The sequence below is a fragment of the Diabrotica undecimpunctata genome, chromosome 7 (assembly GCF_040954645.1).
Source record: "Diabrotica undecimpunctata isolate CICGRU chromosome 7, icDiaUnde3, whole genome shotgun sequence".
Taxonomy (NCBI): domain Eukaryota; kingdom Metazoa; phylum Arthropoda; class Insecta; order Coleoptera; family Chrysomelidae; genus Diabrotica; species Diabrotica undecimpunctata.
Window position 1 is genome coordinate 33,840,916 of NC_092809.1, and position 20,621 is coordinate 33,861,536.

Genomic DNA, 20,621 nt, shown 5'->3' on the forward strand with positions numbered 1-20,621 from the left:
AATCCCCTCGTATAAATTGAAATCCCCTCATATATGTATTAAAATGACGAAGAATGTTTTCCATGTTTTTCTGTTCCTATCGTACGAGTTAAAACCCAAATAGTATTTCGTTCTTTTTACGTCGCCGAAGTTAATGTAAACCATTTTAAAGTTTTTTTATATCACGGACGCAAATTCCTTGGTATTTTCTTTGATCGAACCGCTTTTAGGATATTCTGCATTTCAAATAAATATTTCAGTTTATATGTTTTATTTATGCTAAGTTAAGCGAATGAATTTAAAAGATTATTAGAACACTCTCGCTACGGCGGCTGTCGGTTAGAGTCGCTTATAGTGTTAGTCAATATGTTTCTTCGAATTTGACAGTTTTCTGTTTTGTTCCTTTTCATGGAAAATGTGTAGCAGTTTATTCAGTTTAATCGTTCAGTAGCAGTTTAAGTGAGGTTTGGAATAATCGTTATTTCCATCCTCGTTTTGTTTCTCCCTGGTTGTCATCTCAGGCTTTTTGCATTTTGGAGATGAATTTGTTCATGTTCAGAGATTTCCCATCCAGTTCTACCCCCAGAAAATTTAAGAGATTCAGTTCCCGACCCCAGACATTATGCAGACTGAAATTTAGTGAAATTTAAGGTAATTTTTTGTGTTAAATTTAAAAGTCAAGATAGACATTTTTTTTAATAATAATTGCTTTTATACAATTTAAATTTTGATAATTAATATTGTAGATCTTATGACAGCTAGTTTTATCATTTTTGACATTAGCTTGTTTTGTTTTTAAAAAAGGATAATCTTTATGAATAGTTTTATTTAAAAAAATAATTCTTTACTTGTAATAATTTTTTATGTGCCACAGTTTATAGCCAGTAACATTTTTAAGTTTTTGTAGCATCTCTCGAGTTTATAAAAGGATAATGACATGTAAGTTTTCTTTGTTTTTTTGGTATCTTTATTTTTGTAACTGTTTTTGGTGAGACACAATAAATGTTTAATTTATTTCTCTGAACCATTTTGTATTTCTAATAATTATTTCAATAGTTACAACTAGTTGTTGTAATCGTTATAATTTGGCACCTCGAAGCGGCGTACATTTTAAATTGCTAGAGGTCCTTCCTGTTTATTTTATTTGTCCATTTGTCCCAGGAGATTTATGCCAGTACCCTTTTGTTTCATTTTTGTAGTTGCCCCAATCCAACCCCATTGCCATTCAACTTATCCACGACCCAGCTCTCCAAACAAACCCTGAGTACCGTTCGCACAGTTTCGTTTATTTTGCTTGCCTTATCTCCAGCCCCAGTAGTTTCTGTCCCAGTTTTCACACCCCCTATAATTATACCCTATGTGGTAGGCAAAATATTACGTTAGAACATTTCTATAGTTTCCGCACATGGCTACTTCTCCTTTCTTGTGTATTGGGATTAGTAAGTTGTTACTATTATTTTATAAAGTTTTATTGACAAAATTGTGTTAACATTATATTTAATTTAGCTACACAAGAACATGAAAAGCTATGTAAGTACATAATATGTACCCTTCAAAGAAATTTTTATAAAGCAATCGACGAAGTTGAAGAAACATTGTTGCTCACACCTAAAAAAAAAGTGATCTTGATTAAAGACCACAAATTCACACGATCATCAAACAAAAGTACCCGATCAACCGGTAATACCCGTTAGTCGCGTCGAGCCAACAAATCCTTGCTCATAATCGCCGCACGGCTACAGTCTGGCCGTAAATGGCACAAATCAGACATGATCGACAGGATAACTGATATTGATATTAAAACAGAGATGGATTATTGTTTTTAAAAAGATTATAGCCTTTAGACAATGAAATGCCTAGTCTGATGAATTTTTATAATTGTGTGTAAAAATGTAGTTGGCACATGAAATAGATAAAATTTTTAAATGCAATTTTTTCTTGTTCTATTCTGTACTACTTAATACATATGGATGTTACTACTTTGTAGAGTTCTTATGCTCTTTTTTCACTGGTTGTGCATCTTTCTCTATTCTAGGTAGCTGGTACTGCATTCACCTAATTTGTGTCTAGTATTGTCTCCAATATGTTAGTTCATCCGGTTGTTGATCCTCCTTTTTCTCTGCTTTTGGTTCTCCCTGGCATCTCCATATTGTCGGCACCGTTGATACGACCAGACAAGTTTAAGGGGACACCGTGAATTGTTAATCTTCTCAAGGAATCATATAATATTAATTTTTGTAGTATTTTGTTCTGAAATTATTTTTCTGCTTTCAATGTTATTGCTATTTTTAGTTATTGTAAGGATTATTTAATAAACAACGGAGAGACCAGTGGTGAATATAATTATTAATTTTCAAAGCTTCTTTAAATATTAAGTAGTAAATTTCAGTATACATGGGAAAAAATTTACAGAACACTGAAGAACAAGATAAAAAAACGACACAATGATAAATCTTCATAAAACAATATCCACATCTATCATGCATGTCGACTTCTTCAAGACCTTCAGAGCTCTTGTGCATGAGTTGGCCTTAAAATTAACTTTTCTAAAACACCAATGACCAACTTTGTACTGGCCACAAACATTTCAGCTAATGGCATGCAAATTGAACAAATGTACCTATAACTATCTGATCCTAAGCTGTTTACTGATGATGAGACCTAGACACGATGCTTGTTGCAATCGAGGACGTCCTCCAACAAGATGGTTGGACGACATCAAGCGCATCCAGTGCAAATTGATTCAGGGTGCTCAAGATCGGATGCAATGGAATTATTTAGGAGAGGCCTATATTGAGCAGTGGATTTAAAATAGCTACTAATGGTGATGATCAACATCTATTATGTTATATGAATGTAAAAGCTAATAACTAAAATCGAAGCTAAAACATAATACTAAATTACAAAAATACAAATAATAAATCACAAACCGAAGGAAAGATCAAAAGATGAAGCAAAGGTTGATGTCGGAATATGCAAAAATGCCTTATATATTATATGCCTATATTGTAATGGTCAAAAATGAGGGGAAAATAAAGGTAAATAACCGGACTTTAAAAAATAAAGAATCTTTACTCATTTCGCATTGCAAACTCTTCAGTAGAATGTAATAGAATTAAAAAAAAACACTAAATTAGACAAATTTATTATCGAAAATTATATACAATTTAATGTCAATATTGAGAGAAACTTACCAGACCAAATAATAAAGTTATGTTGCTATATATGAATAATAATTATCATTGCAATTACTAATAAAATAAGAGTGTTAAGATGTCAAATATGAGCTATGTGTATTTAAAAAAAAAAAAATGCAGTATATCCTGCAACCGCGATTAATTAACTTTTTTCTTCTTATGATTCCATCTTCCGGCGGAGGTAAGCAATCACTACAGATTTTCTTAAAAAGTCAATAAAGGCAACGCCAAACCATTTACGAAAGTTTCTTAACCATAAGATTCTTTATCTTTCCCTGGATCTCTTTATTCTCTAATTTTTTTATTAAGTATCCTTTACTTTATCAAACGCGTTTTGTTAGTGAACAAAATACAATAATAACTATCGATATTCACGTCCATAATACTCTGTATTAGTACACTGATGAAAAGTAGTGCTTCTTTTGTCATCATGCTTTGTTTGGCTATTATATTTGCAAGTATCTGAGTCTGATTTGACCCAGAAAAAATTAGTAATTTTATTTTGATTTTGTAAATATTTTTCGATACTTAAAATATTATGATTGCATTTGAGTTGTATTTTAATTTTTTATAGACTGAAAATGAATTGGAAGAAAATTACATTCTGGTAATCTTCTCGTCGTACATATTTTAGTGCTTTTTAAATTCTTATTTTCTGAACTAAGAAGCTTGGACTCTGAAAGTCCAATCCGTAAAAAATGGATGCATTCGAAATGTGGCCATATAGGCGTATTTATAAAATTCCTTGGACTACAACAGTCTTAAACGAAGAAGTATTAAGACGAATTGAACATGAGAAAAAGTTTATGAACACAATTAAAATAAGAAAAACATCGTATCTGGGCCATATACTTCAAAATCATACATTCTCTCTTCTACACGTCATCATTCAATGAAGAGTAGAAGGAAGAAAAGACTTGGGAAGAAAGAAGAAATCTTGGCTGAGGAATATCATAGATTGGACTAACGTGTTGATTAGATATTTCACGTTGCAAAAGATAGGGAAGCTTTTGAAGAAGTGATCGTCAACCTTTGTTAGAAGACGGCACAATAAGAAGAAGAAGAACTGAGAAGGGAGATAGTGTTTATAAAGCTTACCAATATTTTTTTTGTATATCTTTATTTATTTCGAAGGCGCAACCTGTGCCATCAGTGATTTTTAAACGCATCGATATTATGATATTAAAGTATTACATGAAGTTAAATCAGAGTAATTATGGATATTATCTTTCTCTCTCCAATGCTCTCTCGCTACCGCCCAAATCGAGCCTTGACCTTCTTTAAACTATGCCTCCAATCTTGCCGGTCCCGCGCCGATTGTCTCCAGGTTCTCACGTCCAGTAAATTTTGCCATCCACCTTTTCCGTTGCCTTCCTTTTGGTCTTGCGCTCTGCATTTTACTATCTAGGGCTCTTTTTGGCAATCTTCCAGTCTTCATTCTCACTGCATGACCAGCCCATCGAAGTCTCTGAAGTTTTATGAATTCTGAGGTCGGTGCCTCTTTAAACAGTTGGTAAAGTTCATGGTTCTACCTCGATCTCCATACTCTGTTTTCATTGATAGGTCCAAATATCTTTCTTATAACTTTTCTTTTAAAGACTTCTAGCTTTCGTTTTGTGTCTTCTGTCATCACTCATGTCTCGCATCCATAACATACTATTGGTTGATAATAGTTTTGTAGACCCTGATTTTCGATCTCCAGTGTTTGTTTTTGGAGCAGAACACATGGGCAAGTGAAAAGTAAGCTTTGTTTTCTTTTATTATTTATCTTTGAATTTCCGGTTCCTCTATTCCATCCGTGTTTAATGTTACTCCCAGATATGTGAAACTTTCTACAGTTTCAATATCGTCCTCTAATTCAACTCTGCGTCTGTTTCCCCTAGCTCTTACCCATGTTAGTTTTTTTGTCTTTTAAATATTTATTTCTAGTCCAGTCTCTTTTGCTCCTGTTTTTAATTGTGAATATATTTCTGCCGCCTCTTCTGTTCTGCAAGACGTGATGCTAATATCATCGACATCATTCGGCGGCAATCTGTATTGATTTATTTGTTAGGAGATTACTTCTTCCTATATTCAGCTTTCTTATCACATATTCAATTGAATAGTGTCGGTGTCAGGTTGAACCGAGCTCATGACAGTTGCTGTTGACGAGTCCATTGTTACTTTTACTAGTCAGATGTATTTCTGGGGAATGTTAAAGCTATGCAATATTTGATATAATTTTTGTCTATTAATTGAGTTGTAGGCCTGTTGGAAATCTATAAATATGTTGTGGACGTCAATGTCGTATTCCCACGATTTGTTTAGAATTTGTTTCACTGTGAATAGCTGGTCAGTTGTAGATCTTCCTTCTCGGAAACCGGTTTGATATTCCCCCACAATATTTTCAGTTAGTTTTTGGAGTCGTTTATTTAGTATATAAGTAAAAACTTTGTACGCTGTGCACAAGAGAGTTATACCACGATAATTTTCGCATTTCAGGTTATTACCTTTTTTATAGATTGGGCATATAATTCCGGTTTTTTAGTCGCTAGGAATCTTTTCTCATTCCAAATCTTGTTCATAAGCATATGCATTTGTCTTAGTAGCCACCTATTATATATAGTTTATATAGCTCAGAAGGGACGTTGTCAATACCTGGAGCCTTGTTATTCTTCTGTGCTCGTATTGCTTGTTGTACCTCTTCCATCGTCGAGGGTTCTATATTTTCTGTGTCTCCCTCAATGTGATGCATGTCACTATACTCTTTATTTTCTTGCGTCTCTAAGAGAGATTGGAAATAGGTTTTTCAGACTAATTTTATTCCTTTTGAATCACTGGTTATTAGCCCTTCTTGATTTCTGCATAGATTTGTTCGGGGTTTGTATCCTTCTCTTAAATTGCATAGTTATCTATACCCTTCTCTTATATCTTGCTTTGGAGATTTTCTTCCATTTTCTGTATATTACTGTTCTCGTATTTTCTTTTCTCTGTCCGGCATATTTTATCGGCCCTCCGACTTGCATCTTCTTTACTTGCTCTTCTTCCTTTGGTTCTTCTTTCCATATATTTCTTGTGTTCTTCATTTCTTTTCTGTATGATCTTTTTACACTCGTCATTGAACCAATTAGGGATATTCACATCACAGAAAAAAATGAACAAAGCAATCGACGTCTACTTTTTATGAAAATTTTAGGCTCACGTTTTTGTACACCCTTACAGATAGGAAAAAAAGATTTTGCATCACGATTTCTATCCGTTAGTGGATTATACTAAAGAAGACTTCTAAGGTGTGGTTCATGAGACTGTTCCGTGCTTAAAACAGTTTTTGGTAGTTCTTTTTTGAGGGCAAATATACACTAAATTAAATTCTTCTTATGAGATAAATGTTGTGGTAGTTATAGCAATAAAAAAGTTGCTGATATCTAAATATTGCCAGTATCAGTTAATGCCAGAATTAATTAATTTTATAGGCTACTGCTTTCCGATATTTTCAATTTTTTAGTACAATGTTTATATATAGATATACAATTGCTGTCATTGTAATATCTGATCTTTATGTCCTTATATCTGGTCCTTATTCGGCTTATGTTTATCTCAATCTGCGTTCCATCTATCTATGTGTTTGCTCATCTTTAAATAAGTTATTTCTGGATTTCTCTCATTATTTAATTCTGTTCGGTACGCTCAATAAAAGTCCTTATCTTTTAACCCGTTGTCTTTTTCTGTCAATACCAGTAAACTCTTTGTTAACAAAAGAATCTCGTTTTTTCTTAATTTCTATTTATCGTATGTCGCTAGTACCATAGGTTTTCGGAAAATTTTGGGTTTAACGGTATTATTGGTAGGAAGCATTTGATCTAGTTGCCATCGGAAACCAAAGTTAGTAAACAATTTAAACGATATAAACAATGATAGTTTTGACAAACACGGTTCGTTAAGATGTCGAACAAACTTAATAATCATCAAAGTATTTATCGTTTAGTTGGACATGTACCAAAACGCGATATTGTAAGAATTTTTAATGCTCAAAATATTTCTGTGTCAACGATTTACCAGACAATTAAAGTGCGAAAATGGTATACCATACCTTAATTTGCCCAAAAGTGGAAGACCAAGAGTTTTAACTCCTGCTCGGGAACAGAGATTAATTCAGAGTATGGAGAACCAATTAGAAAAGTCTTTGCGAAACGTTGGCCGAAGGTATAATGTTTCACGAATGACTGTAAGTAGAACAATTTCTAGAAATAATTTAAAACGATATAAAAGAAAAAAAGCTCCTAAGTACACACCAGCCCAGTTAAAAAAAATCCTAGATGTTCCGTGCATTGAGGCGTATTCATTTTCCTGGTAAAATTCTCATTATTGATAATGAAAAGTATTTTACTTTATTCAATTCCGAAATTAAGGGCAACCACGGATTTTATACACGCAATGTACAAGATGCACCCGACGAAGTTAGGTTTAAGGGAAAAGTAAAATTTGCCGATAACATTTTGGTATGGTGTGCCATCTCAGAAGCTAATGTTTCACAGCCATTTGTTGGGCGTCTTTGCGGTGAAGCTCTCAATGCTGACAATTACGTTGACAGGTGTCTTACAAAGCTTGTTCAATTTATAAATACTCATCACCCGAATGATGAAATCATATTTTGCCCCGACCGAGCGTCATACCATTACGCCAGGAGAACGGCAGATTGGTTAACTGCTTACAATATAAATTTTGTTCCCAAACGCGATAACCCTTCACATGTGCTTCAGGCGAGGCCTATAGAAGAGTTTTGGGCTGTTTTTAGTCGAATGGTGTATAATAATGGCTGGGAAGCCCAAAATGAAGATCAGCTGAGACGAAGAATTTTGAAAAATTTCATGAGATGGACTTAGAAACAGTCCAAACGCTTATTTGCGCAAGCAAGACCAAATTTACGTATCATCGAAGATCATGGATCTCTTTCTGTTCTATAAAAATACATTATAAACCTTAAATATGTAGACTTATTGTCCTGTATTTAGTTAATAAAATAAACTTAATTTACAATTAGAAAATACATATTTATTTTTTCCGAAAACTTTAGGGACATTCGTTAGAATTGTTTAAGAACAATTTTTTTAGACATTCATTTATTTTATATTTTGTGAATTATTTTCAAAGATTTAATTCATATTTAAGGTAGTAAATACTATAAAATTGCTACTGAAAAATAGCTTGAGATGCCATAGGAAACCAATTTTAAGACATCACAAGTACTTAAAGTATCTTAGATGATCTTAGTATCTTAAATATTGTTTTGAAAAAATTATTATATATCATACTTTTTCAGATGTGAACAGTTCGTCTCTGTGAATACGAGCTAAATGATCGAGTGTGTCATAATAAATACGAATGCGATCAGTAGCGATCGTTCGGTCTCATAATGAGCCAATTAAGCCCATCAAACTCCATGACCATATTCGACTAAACGCACAGATCTGCAGCTTTAGCTTTATTTACATTATCTGATGAATATACCGATTTCAATTACGTTGACAGTTCCCACCCGATGATGAGACCGATGCCGACCAGATACGAGGGTAATTTGGCATATGACTGTCATTATCAATGTTCACAAATGTAATGGTATAATTATTTATGAAATAAAGAAAACTGTTTTAAAAAAGATTTAATTGGAAACTTTTTTGCGGACTCGTTATTTTTAACTAATGGAAAATATATAATGATCAAATTCCCGCACATTTAGTATAAAAATAACTTTAATTAATTATATGGGATAAATTCTATCACATAGCAAAAATATATACCAACAAACCAGTATAAAAGTTACACGTGTAACATAAAAATAACTTGTAAAATTGGATGTAACAGTAAAAGATAAACATCTAAGTAATTAAGATCAAACTGTTTACTACTTTTGAAAAAAAAATACTTGTAAATCAAAAATAGAAACTGAAAGGAACAAGAAGTGTTTTAAAAACACAAAGCAAATTTTATTGCAGACACCGGCAATTTAGAAAAATAAATAAAATGCGAACAATGAACTGTATGGGAAATTTAAATGATATGTACTAGTTTCCTACACTTTTTTGGCAGTTCAGGAGATACATGGAAGTCGAAGAACCACAGATATAAACATAATAAAAGTATTTAATCTATCCTTAACAAATACCTTATACCTAATCACTTAAAACTAATGATACTGGCGGTGATTCTTACATTTTGTCCTTGATTCGCACTCCACACACTTTAGCATGTTCGCTAGTCCTTGTCATTACAGAAATTTAATTATTAATAGAATTTTTTTAAATTTTAAAGAGTAAAATCCCCGTAGTTGGCTGTATAGCATAGTTTAAAAAAAAATTAAAGTAAAAAACTTCCTTTGTAAAATGGTATAAAATTTTTTATTAAAATTTTAAAATTATCAAAAATGGATTTATAAATTTTCAAAACGTTTTCGATCCTCATCATCAGATCATCATCGTGAAAAAGGTCTATAATGGAACTAACCACATAATGAGGTCAGATGATACTCAAATTACATAATTAGAGTAACGAACATTATAATTATAAGACACTAGGTCGATGATAATGGATCACTTGTCTTGAAGGTTTTGTCATTTCAAAAAAATGTTTACTTCTTTCCATCAACAGTTGGTTGTTGCCACTCAGGGTATAAGGTCTCTTTTTCGAGGTGGAAAATTAAACGTTCCCTTAACAATTGTATTCCCTTATCATCGACCTAGTGTCTTAATAAATATAATGTTCGTTACTCTAATTATGTAATTTAAAGCCCTATCTGATCTCGTTATGTGGTTAGTTCAAATTAATTTATAGACGTTTTTCACTAATGATAATCAGATTCAATGTATGTAAAACGTTCTGAAAATGTATAAATCTGTTTTGGATAAATTTAAAATCTTAATAAAATTTTCATACCATTTTACAAAGGAAGTTTTTACTTCATTCTAATTTTTGAAGTTATACTTCTATACGCGCGCTCCACGTTGGAAATTTGTATGGGAGTGAATCTGTGAAATCATTACATATGTAAGATAATGAGTAAGAAAGAGACAGAAGATATATTTTCTCTTTCTTCCTCTCTCGAATATAAAAATGTTCCTTTTGTATATATAATTTAATATTATATATATATATATATATATATATATATATATATATATATATATATATATATATATATATATATATATTATATAAAGATATATATACATATAATATTATATATATATATATATATACATATAATATTATATATATATAATAAAATATTTATTAATATTATTATTTATGTGATATGTTTTGTATTATTTATTAAATGTTCATAATTATATTAGTCTTTTGTATTTCAAAATAATAATCTCAATAAATCACTGTATGATCCAGAACTGTCAATTTTGAAATTCGTTTGTGTCATGTCCTCGGTAGTATAGTAGTCAGTAACCCCGCCAGTCACGCGGGAGACCGGGGTTGGATTCCCAGTCGGGGAGGACTTTTTTATTAATATTATTACATGGTAAATTAAACATATATGTGTAAGTAGAAAACTTATGTATATTATTGTCATTTTTAAATTACTTATGAATATTGCATTTTAATTTGTATTGTATTATTATATTAATAAAAAAATAAACAATGAATTTTACTGCAGAGTATGTGTAAAAAAATTTTTGCATTCAACTCCTTTCATACATATATGAAAATAAAAATATACATTTTCATCAAAATATTGATTCAATTACTCATTTACTATACTCCTATTACAGGTCAAAAGTTGTTTATTAATTGTTAGTAAGTTGTTATTAATTCTGTTTCTCTTTCTGCTATGTCTTACCTATAGCATTACATATGTAATGATTGTGCAGGTTGACTCCCAAATAAATTTGTAACGGCGAATGCGTGTATAGAAGTGTAACCTCCACCGGCAGTCCCACTGAACTGCCACACCCGTTTTTTTTATTACAGTGAAACTTCTCCATAACGGACACCAATGAGGAAAATAATTGTACAGTGTGTAGAGTTGTCTGTTATATAGAGTTATCGCTTAATAAATTAAAATAAAAAAGTTGTTTCAATTTGCTTGATTTTTATTATACATATTCGTACATACATATTTGCATAAACATAGACACAAATAAAATACTAATGAAAAAGAGGTAGGTATTAGTTCTTAAAATAATCATTTTGGTTTGTTTTCTGTTTTGAACATTATTTTTTCACAATTTCTGACTCAACATTTTAAATTACATCAGATTTTTTTTAAATTACTCTTGCTTTACATTTATATATAAAACATAATTCTAAATCTCTTAATTTTAGGTAAGCATCATTTATATTACTTACAGTTGTAGTAAGTTCATCGTCGATCTCAATGTCGGAAACATTTGACACCTGTTCGTTTCTTTTAAAATCACTAACACAACTAGCTAAGTTTACTTTAGGATTTTCCGTCAATAGGGGGCTGCATTAATCTCTAAGTAGTTCAAAAAATTTTCAACTCCATGAGTTTCGCAAAAGGTTGACAATGGAAAACCATCTTCCGGGTCTTGTAGGTTCAGATTTTTCACAATGTCTTCTCCATTACTATAGTTGTTTAAAAAACCGCGCCTAATGAAACACTATTCAATTGTTCTGGTTGAAACGTCTCTCCGTGCTGTCACAATCCAAATTAAGGCGTTATCAATCGTTATGGACTTCTTTAGTTCAGTTGTTTATAAAGAACATTTTATAAATGATTCATTTAAACATTCTTCTCATGAAAAACTTTCTATACAGGAATTTACCGTTTTGAATTATTCCTTGGTGTAATGGTTGACAATGTGCTATAGTATTAGGTGGCAAAAATATTATCGATATATTAGATAACTGAATATCCGGATGGGATGTTGCGTTGTCTAGAAGTAAGGGAATTTTTATTTTTTGACGTTGCATTTTTCTGTCAAATTTGTGCAACAAATCTGTCATGATATCTCTGATCTTTAGGATTTTTTGTTGTAGTACCAGTCGACTTGGAGTTTATCAACATGAAAAATTATTGAAACATCAAGGATTTTTCTTATACCAATCACCAAACCATTTTCTTTTTTCCCATTTAAATTTGCACAAAATAATACTGTCAGCCTTTTCTTAGCAGATTTACCCCAGTGCACTTTTCATTACGAAATGTAAAAGTTTTACTTGGTAAGAGTCGATAATACAGGCCAGTCTCGTCAGCGTTATAAATATCTTCAGGTAAATATTTACTTAATAAATTTGGCAGTTTTCTTTGCCCCCCTGAAACATCGTCAAGGTTAACATTTGCAGCTTCTCCAGAAATTGCTCTAAATTTATGTTATCTCGCGCAAAACTTGTCAACCCAACCATTGAAAGCTTTAAAATTAAAATTGAGTTCTTTCATCGCCTCTAAAGCTCTTTCTTTTATTATCGATCCAGATAATGGATCGTATAGTATCGATGGTAACACTTTCAGTTTTAATCCTCTTTTGTTGTTGAACATTTCCACTTTCACTATACCACTTTTTTAAATAGGCTTTTTATTTAAAATGTCAGTAACTTGAGTTTTTTCTATTTGAAATCTTTCGGCCAAAACTGGAACAATAAAAATATTTTTTTCAAATGCTTCTATCACCGATATATTTTCTTCCAAAACTTAAAAACCTTCTTTTAGTCGAAGACATTGTTACCCTTAGATCAAAATATCGCAAATAAATTAGAAATGTGTACAAAGGATGAATAAATGTTAAAATGGGTTTTTCCAAATCAATCTCGATGTACCTAAAGTAACTAGTTTTATAACCATAAGTACCTACTTATATATTTAGTTTTATCCCTATAATAAGCTCTGTAGGTACATATTTGGACTTCCAGAGCCCTAATTTTAATCTTTTACCCACATATGAAATGTTCGGTGACCTAAAAGCTGTTCGTTCAACAGACGATTCCATTGTGGAGAGGTGTTCGTTAACAGAAGTTTTACTGTAACAGAATGTTTAATATTCGCAATAAGTCATAGCAATATCAATCCCCTTTACCGACATGTCTGCCTAGGAGTCTTTCCTTAGGTCTTCGTTAGTCATCCTCTCCTACACCTCCCAGGAATTTACAGATCAGCAATTCTTCTTATTGGCTGATTACCGCCTCGACGTTTGATCATGTTCAAACCATCTTAACCTAGGCTTGTTAGGTCATTGTTCCTTTTTCTTTTTAACTGTTCTGCATTTAGTTTTATACATATAACTGGTCTTATGGCACTTTTATAGAATTTCGTTTCAGTTTCAAAGTCAATCTTTCTGTCACACAATACACTTTCTGTCTTTCGCTTCCTTCCACTTTATCCATTCCACCCTCATTCTACAGTTTGCAGCTCCATCTAGTTCCCCAATATCCTGTTATATAAGGATCCTAGGTGCTTAAAACATCATTTCAAAACGATCATTTCTACATGCAAAGTTATCATTTTATTTGTAGTAACTTTATCTTTAAATGATCATTTCAAATACTCGGTTTTTGTCCTACTAAGTTTTAAATCTTTTGTCAAAAGAACTATAACAGTGCAGTTACAGTTTTTGTTCTATTTTATATCTATAAATTAATTGATAAGTGGAAGAGTGGATAAATGTGTCATGTCACATTTATCTTTTATATCAATATCTTCAATTATATTTGTCGCTAATGATCCAGGTAGTTAATGCTACAAGTTTTTGCGAAATAAAAAAACTGACCTTTTAAACCTTTGTAAAAGAATTTTTTAATAAACGAAAAACATCAACTTAATATTGTTAAAAAATACCTATGGAAACACTATTTTGCACTATTTAAAAATAGAGAGAAAATACCCAAAAACCATTTAATACAACAACTAACAATGTTGGCCGATTCCAACGTATCTCACTAGCAAAAATTACAATTCAAAGAAGTTATTTTACTTAAAGAAACCATTTAGCAAATTTCTTTAGGGAGATATTTTTACTTTGAGAGAGGCCGTTTTCAAAAGTACCGCTAATGATAGGGTACCGGGGGGTCACCACTGGTCACTGTGCGAATCATTTATCAAAGGTGCTCACTGATTGAGCGTTTAATAGCTTCGAAATGTTGTGTCGGTCTTCTACAATTCTTAACGATTAGAAAAATGAAATTAAAAATGTAATTAAGAAGTGTTTTACGATGGGGATATAGATGAAGATTGTGATAATGAACCCACCTACAGAGTAACATATAGATGTTGTAACATATACCATAAAAATATTAAATATTTTAAGTTTATTCTAAAATATTTTTTGTAAAACAGAATAACATTCATAGGATTCCTTTGCAAATACCTAATTGTTTTCATTTTATTTTGTCGTGTTTAGCCAACTGTATAGAAAACTAAGAAGTATTATTAAAATGATCGAGCTCTACGCAATTTAACTTTGGAATACAGTCGAATACAAGCACCAGTTTATGATAGCACATCATAACTAATTTCTATATATCCCATTACCTCTCGAGCGAAACTAATTCCTCACACCCTCGACGTGTTAACACTTCATTAACCTCCACTAAAATTCCGACCAACAACGGTTCGTACGTAATTTAATTTAAATTTCGGTCAATTTTTGGAAACCATTATTGATTAATGATGGTTAGTTTCACACGGACCAATTACTCTATTGTGTAATGCTCAGACAGATGTTCATTAGGGCTTTACGGTACAATGAAGATTGCTGTTAGATCTCAGGAACCAACAGTTAAATACACTTAAGCTAAGGATGGTTAATAAACTGGATAGAAAAAGATCAAAAGTTGCGTAAAGTATAAATAGGATATACCACTGTGAGCAAAAATTAAAAGTACAAGATAAGACAACACAAATAAGAAAAATATTATGTTTATAAGGGATTAATCCACAATTGATTATAATTAAAATTATATTTTTAACTAATATTTCGATAGCCTAATGCTGACAGATCGTAACCCACAAAAAATTGAAAATTCATATTTTTGTGTCGAAGGCAACCGACCGTGCATCCCTATATGCTGTTAAATTCTCGTAACCTAAATAAAATAGTAAGGTGGCCATTCCCGCAATTTCTAACAAGTCCTAACCCGCTCGCCTTGTTTGTTTACTTCCAACTCATCTTATCCCACAGTGTAGCTTGAATGACAAAGCGTTTTGGTAGTAATTCGTTTGACGTTTTGGGATAAAAACAAGACAAAACAGTCAAGAATGTTAGGAAGGGAATATACTGGTTATAGAAGGCTACAAAACATTGTGAAACATGATATTCTACGCCCTGAACGTAAAATGAAGCCAGCCTGTGTCTCGAAGTTTTGCGCTACCGCGCCGACTCGCTTTTGCCATACAATATCAGAAAACTTAAGAAAAGAAATATTTTTAAAATTTTGGGAAATGTCATGGGAACAAAAAAGGATGTTCTTCGCTCATATGGTTACATACAAGGTTAAAAAAAGATGTTATGTAGATGGACCTTCCAGGCGAAGTGGTACCTACGAATACTTTCTGACAGTAAAAGGCGATAAATTACAAGTCTGCAAATTGATGTTTCTTAACACACTAGGAGGAGGAGAAAAGATGGTACAGAACTGGGTAAGTGCGGCACGAAAAGATGAATTTCTAGAAAGTTGTGACATGATGCAAACAAGGATCAAAGAAAAAAGAGAGTCTACACCAAAAGCAAAACAGGACATTTTGCGAGTACAGAATTTACGAGAGTTTCTGAACAGGCTGCCTAAAATAGAGAGCCACTATTGCCGCAAGTCTACTGGAAATTTATACCTGGAACATAATTTCAAATCGATAACTGAAGTATATAATCTTTATAAAGAACAATGTAAAGACAGGGAGGTACCATTATCAAATTGTAAATTCTCTACAGAATTTCACGAAATGAATTTAGCCTTGTTTAAACCACGCAAGGATCAATGTGATATATGTTCATCTTACAAGATGAAACAGGTTACAGATGAACAATACGCATCCCACATTAGAGCAAAAGACCTAGCACGCGTCGAAAAAGAAACCGATAAAACCAGAGCCATCCATAAAGAAATTTATTGTTTTGTCGTTGATGTGCAGGCAGTCAAATTGTGTCCAGTGTTACAGGCTAGTTCTTTGTACTATACAACAAAGCTACAAGTACATAACTTTACAGTATATAACTTGGAAAACCATCGCAGCATGAATTTCGTTTGGAATGAGACTGAGGCAGACCTTGATTCATCTGTATTCACTACGTGTTTAATAAAACATCTAGAACAATATTTGACCTTTGAAAAGAAAAATGTTATAATATTCTCGGATGGCTGTGGTTATCAGAATAGGAATGTCGTCCTTGCGAATGGTTTATCGGTTTTAGCTTCCAAGTATGAAGTCGAGATTGAGCAAAAATTTCTAGAAAGAGACCACACTTAGATGGAGTGTGACTCTACCACAGTCTAATTAAACGAAGACTAAAAAATCGGCAAATATTCCTACCCTCAGACTATATTTCGGTAATATCAGAAGCCAGGAAGAATTCTGCACCTTTGGAAGTATCCTATCTCACCCACACTTTTTTTCTAAACTACAATGACTTTAAAAACTTTCGCTACAGCTCAATTCGTCCAGGTAAATCAAAAGGAGATTTGAAGGTAACAGATCTTAGAGGCTTAACAAACACCTACCAAATGGGGATATATTATACAAAGTGGCCCATGATCAAAAATATGAACTCCTTCCTCAGAGAAAGAACACCGTCAATCACGATTTGGTTTACGATCAACTTTATTCGAATAGATTAAAAATAACCACAAATAAATGGAAGGACCGTCAAGATCTAAAGTCTGTATTACATGCAAATGTGCACTACTTCTATGATACGCTGCCTCACGAAGACTTAATCACCAAAGACAATAAGAAAAATCAAAAAAAGAAAGCCAAGATTTAAACTTATTATTTAGTTATTTTATTTTAATTATTCCTAAAAATGTTAACTGTAACGTTGTTTAAATGGTATTCGCTTAGTTTGCTACATTTTATTTAAAGTAAACACACATTTGTATCTGTTTTTATTTGAAATTAATAAAAATAAAAAAATAAGGATTATGATTTAAAATGACGTAAACCCACACTTTTATGAGAACACCTTGAGTTATAATAACTTACTAAATTTTCTAAGAGTTCGATATACTCGTAAGCCGCCATGACGTTGGTTACATTATGTCGTATCCCTTAGTACCCTGATCAAAATTAAACAAATTTATATTTTTACAATAAACTCACTTAGTAGCCATTACGTAATTATTTATTTAAGAAAACATTATACAAGCCATCTTTTATAATTATGCTATACAGTTTTTTGTGCCTCTTGTAAAATTTTCTAAAATTGGGTTACGACCTATCAGCATTAGGGTATCGATTTGAAGTTTCGATTTCCACTCCGAAAATCGTTTCAATCGTATAAGTATCCCATCAGCAATTACAGTATTTGGGTGCCACTATAACTTCTAAAAATGATTTAAGCTGAGAAAAAATTCGGGCTCAAATGCAAAAGGTTTTTTTATTAAAAAAAACCTAAGCGGTGCCTTGGTTATTTACATCTAGTCACAAGATATTGGACTAACGAGCAATTTTTTTCTATTAACAATCTTTAAACTAATATTTGTTTAGTTTTCCGAAATGGTATTTTTCAAATTTTTTTTTTTTTCGGTTTAAACTTAACATGCACACAATTTTTAGACATAAACTATTTTCATTCAAAAGGTTTTACTTTAGTGCTTACTTTTAACTCCACTAGTTAAATATCCTTTACGTTTGCATGGTTATGAAGTCGGTTATTATGCTTCTTTTCAAATACTTTAATCACATCTGCGACCATCTCCACTCTTTGGTCTCTATGAAGGTTGCTACCTCTTATGTAGCAGGGAGCATTTACAATGTCCCGCTAGGACTTTATTTTGAAAACTTTGTATCATTTTGATGTTACTCACACTGGCACATCCTAAGAGCTCTATGCCACATGTCCATACCGGCTTCAGCACTTGCTTATACACCGTGACCTTATTAAAAGCCTGGGTAACATCCAGAACAACTACAGAACATACTTTTTTTCCCCTAGAGCTTATTCTATTTGATTCTGTGGACCTAGATTCTAGTGTTACGTGATTATTTCTAGACCCAAATTGATGTATAAGGATATTACACGTTTGTCCTTTTAAAGGTTTTGATCCATTTAATAATAGTTTTTTTAACAATTGTGAAATCACTGGCAGCAACGATATTGGCCGATATGATGTTACCTCATTTGATGGTTGTTTACGCGGCTTAATAATAATAACACTATTATTATTTTTAATTAAAAAAGATATAAGTTTTATTGTTTTACACGTACAAGTGTAAAGTGTATAGAGATTGGTGACAAAAAGAAAACGTGTTGCCAACACAAAATAATTATAGCACTGAATTGTACAGCAACACCCCCTGCCAGTTCTACAAAAGTACAAATGAATTAGTTACAAACTGCAAACAAAATTACAATAAATTAATAAGCTGTAAAATTAAACATTAGTTTTAGAAACATTCTTAATAATTCAAATTAAGTAACAGGTAATGCCTTGGTCATAATATCGGCTAACTTTTTTTTGTAGGAACATACTCAATAACAAAATTTCCTTTATTTATCATTGTTTTTTACGGAATTATGTTTTCCACCAATATGTTTTGGGGGTTGTTTCTTATAAGTTTGAGCCATTTTTATGCAACCTTGGTTGTCCTCAAAAATTTTAATAAGTTTTTAAACATTTCTAAAACAATCGATATTTGGCTTCACTGCTATTAAGAGCAACTACCGCTTGCTTTTTAGAACACCAGTTTACAACTTTATTATTACAAAGAATAACATATCCAGAAACACTCTTTTTATCATTAGCATTGCTCGCAAAATCAGAATCAGCAGAAGCATGAACAGAAACTTCATCATTTTTAGTAAATTTATTGTATATTAAGCCCAACACGTTAGTATAGCTCAAATAACGAATTACATTTTTAAGATGCTTCCAGTGATTATTATTACAATTATTTTCAAAATCTTCAAAAAAATGAAAACGTTAAACAAAAATCTGACCTAGTGCCAAGCATCAAACACATCAAGCTACCAAGTACCTTCTTAAAATCAGTTTGAGCTTCAAATTCAATTTAGGTTCCATTGGAATTTTACTAATCTTGCAATTTACCATGTCAAAACGATTAACAATTTTAGTAACTAAATTTTTCTGGCTATCAACTAAAGTCTTATCTTTCCTTTCATTTTATTTATCTTAAATTTCATTTTAAAAATTTGACATCATCTTCAGAAATTGAAATAACAAAAATATCATCTACTCATATCAAAACATAAGTTTTTTCATTGAAATATAAGCAAGTATCAACTTAGATCTTCTAAATCCTAAATTACATAAATTCTTATTAATACTTGTATTCCAATATTTAGGGCTTTCTCGTTAACCATATAAAGCTTTTACCAACTTACATACTACATCAGGTTACTTAGGTCACTTTGGCCATCCGGTAGCTTTAAAAACACATCACTAAGGCACTAGTATCCACATTACAGTTTACAGCAGTGGCTAACAATAACCTCAGGGTGGTTAATCTAGCTACTGGTGCATACACGTCTTCGTTGTCTAATGCTGGCTGCTGATAGCCTCCGGTTATTAATCGAGATCTTTTCACTAACTGACCATCAACATTTTTCAGGCTTACAGCAACAATGGTTTCCCAGGTTTTGCTATCGTAGTTATTTCTGCTACATTCCAGCTTCTTGGGAAGTATTTAAGTCCAATCGACGCATTGAATAGATTTGATATCTTAACTATTACTTTTCTGGACAACTTTTTCAAGATTTCTCCTATTCTGAGGTCATACTCGGATGCCTTTTCTGAATAAATGTTTGTTAGTATCTCAATATTAATTTCTTAAGGTGTTACTAATAATTGCATTGTTGGGAAGTTGTCAATCGGAGATTGCATATCATGCGAATTAAAGTATTTTCCAAATAATCAGCACTGATTCCAATAATCAATAATGTTTATTTTTTTATACTTTTTAGTCCATGCACCATCAGATTTTCTAATAGGTGCATTTTGTCTGATTGGCCTTGTGAGGCTGCTAGTGGCTCTCCATAATGAGTAATCACTATCTTTTTCATAGGTAAGCCCCCTTAAGAATTTGTGTATTGATTCGGGTTTATTTTTTTTTTAATCATAATGCAAAAGGTAACAGGGTTTCTATACACTATCAGATATAATAAAATCAATAAAATTATCTAAAATATTTAAAATCTGCAATCTGAAATCTGAAATCTGAAATCTAGAGGTAGAGATATTGAGATAGATGTGTAGTTGATATTACAACTGGGCAATATCAAATTATAACAAATGAAGAATCGTAAAGCATATCGAGTACAGTCCAAGTAA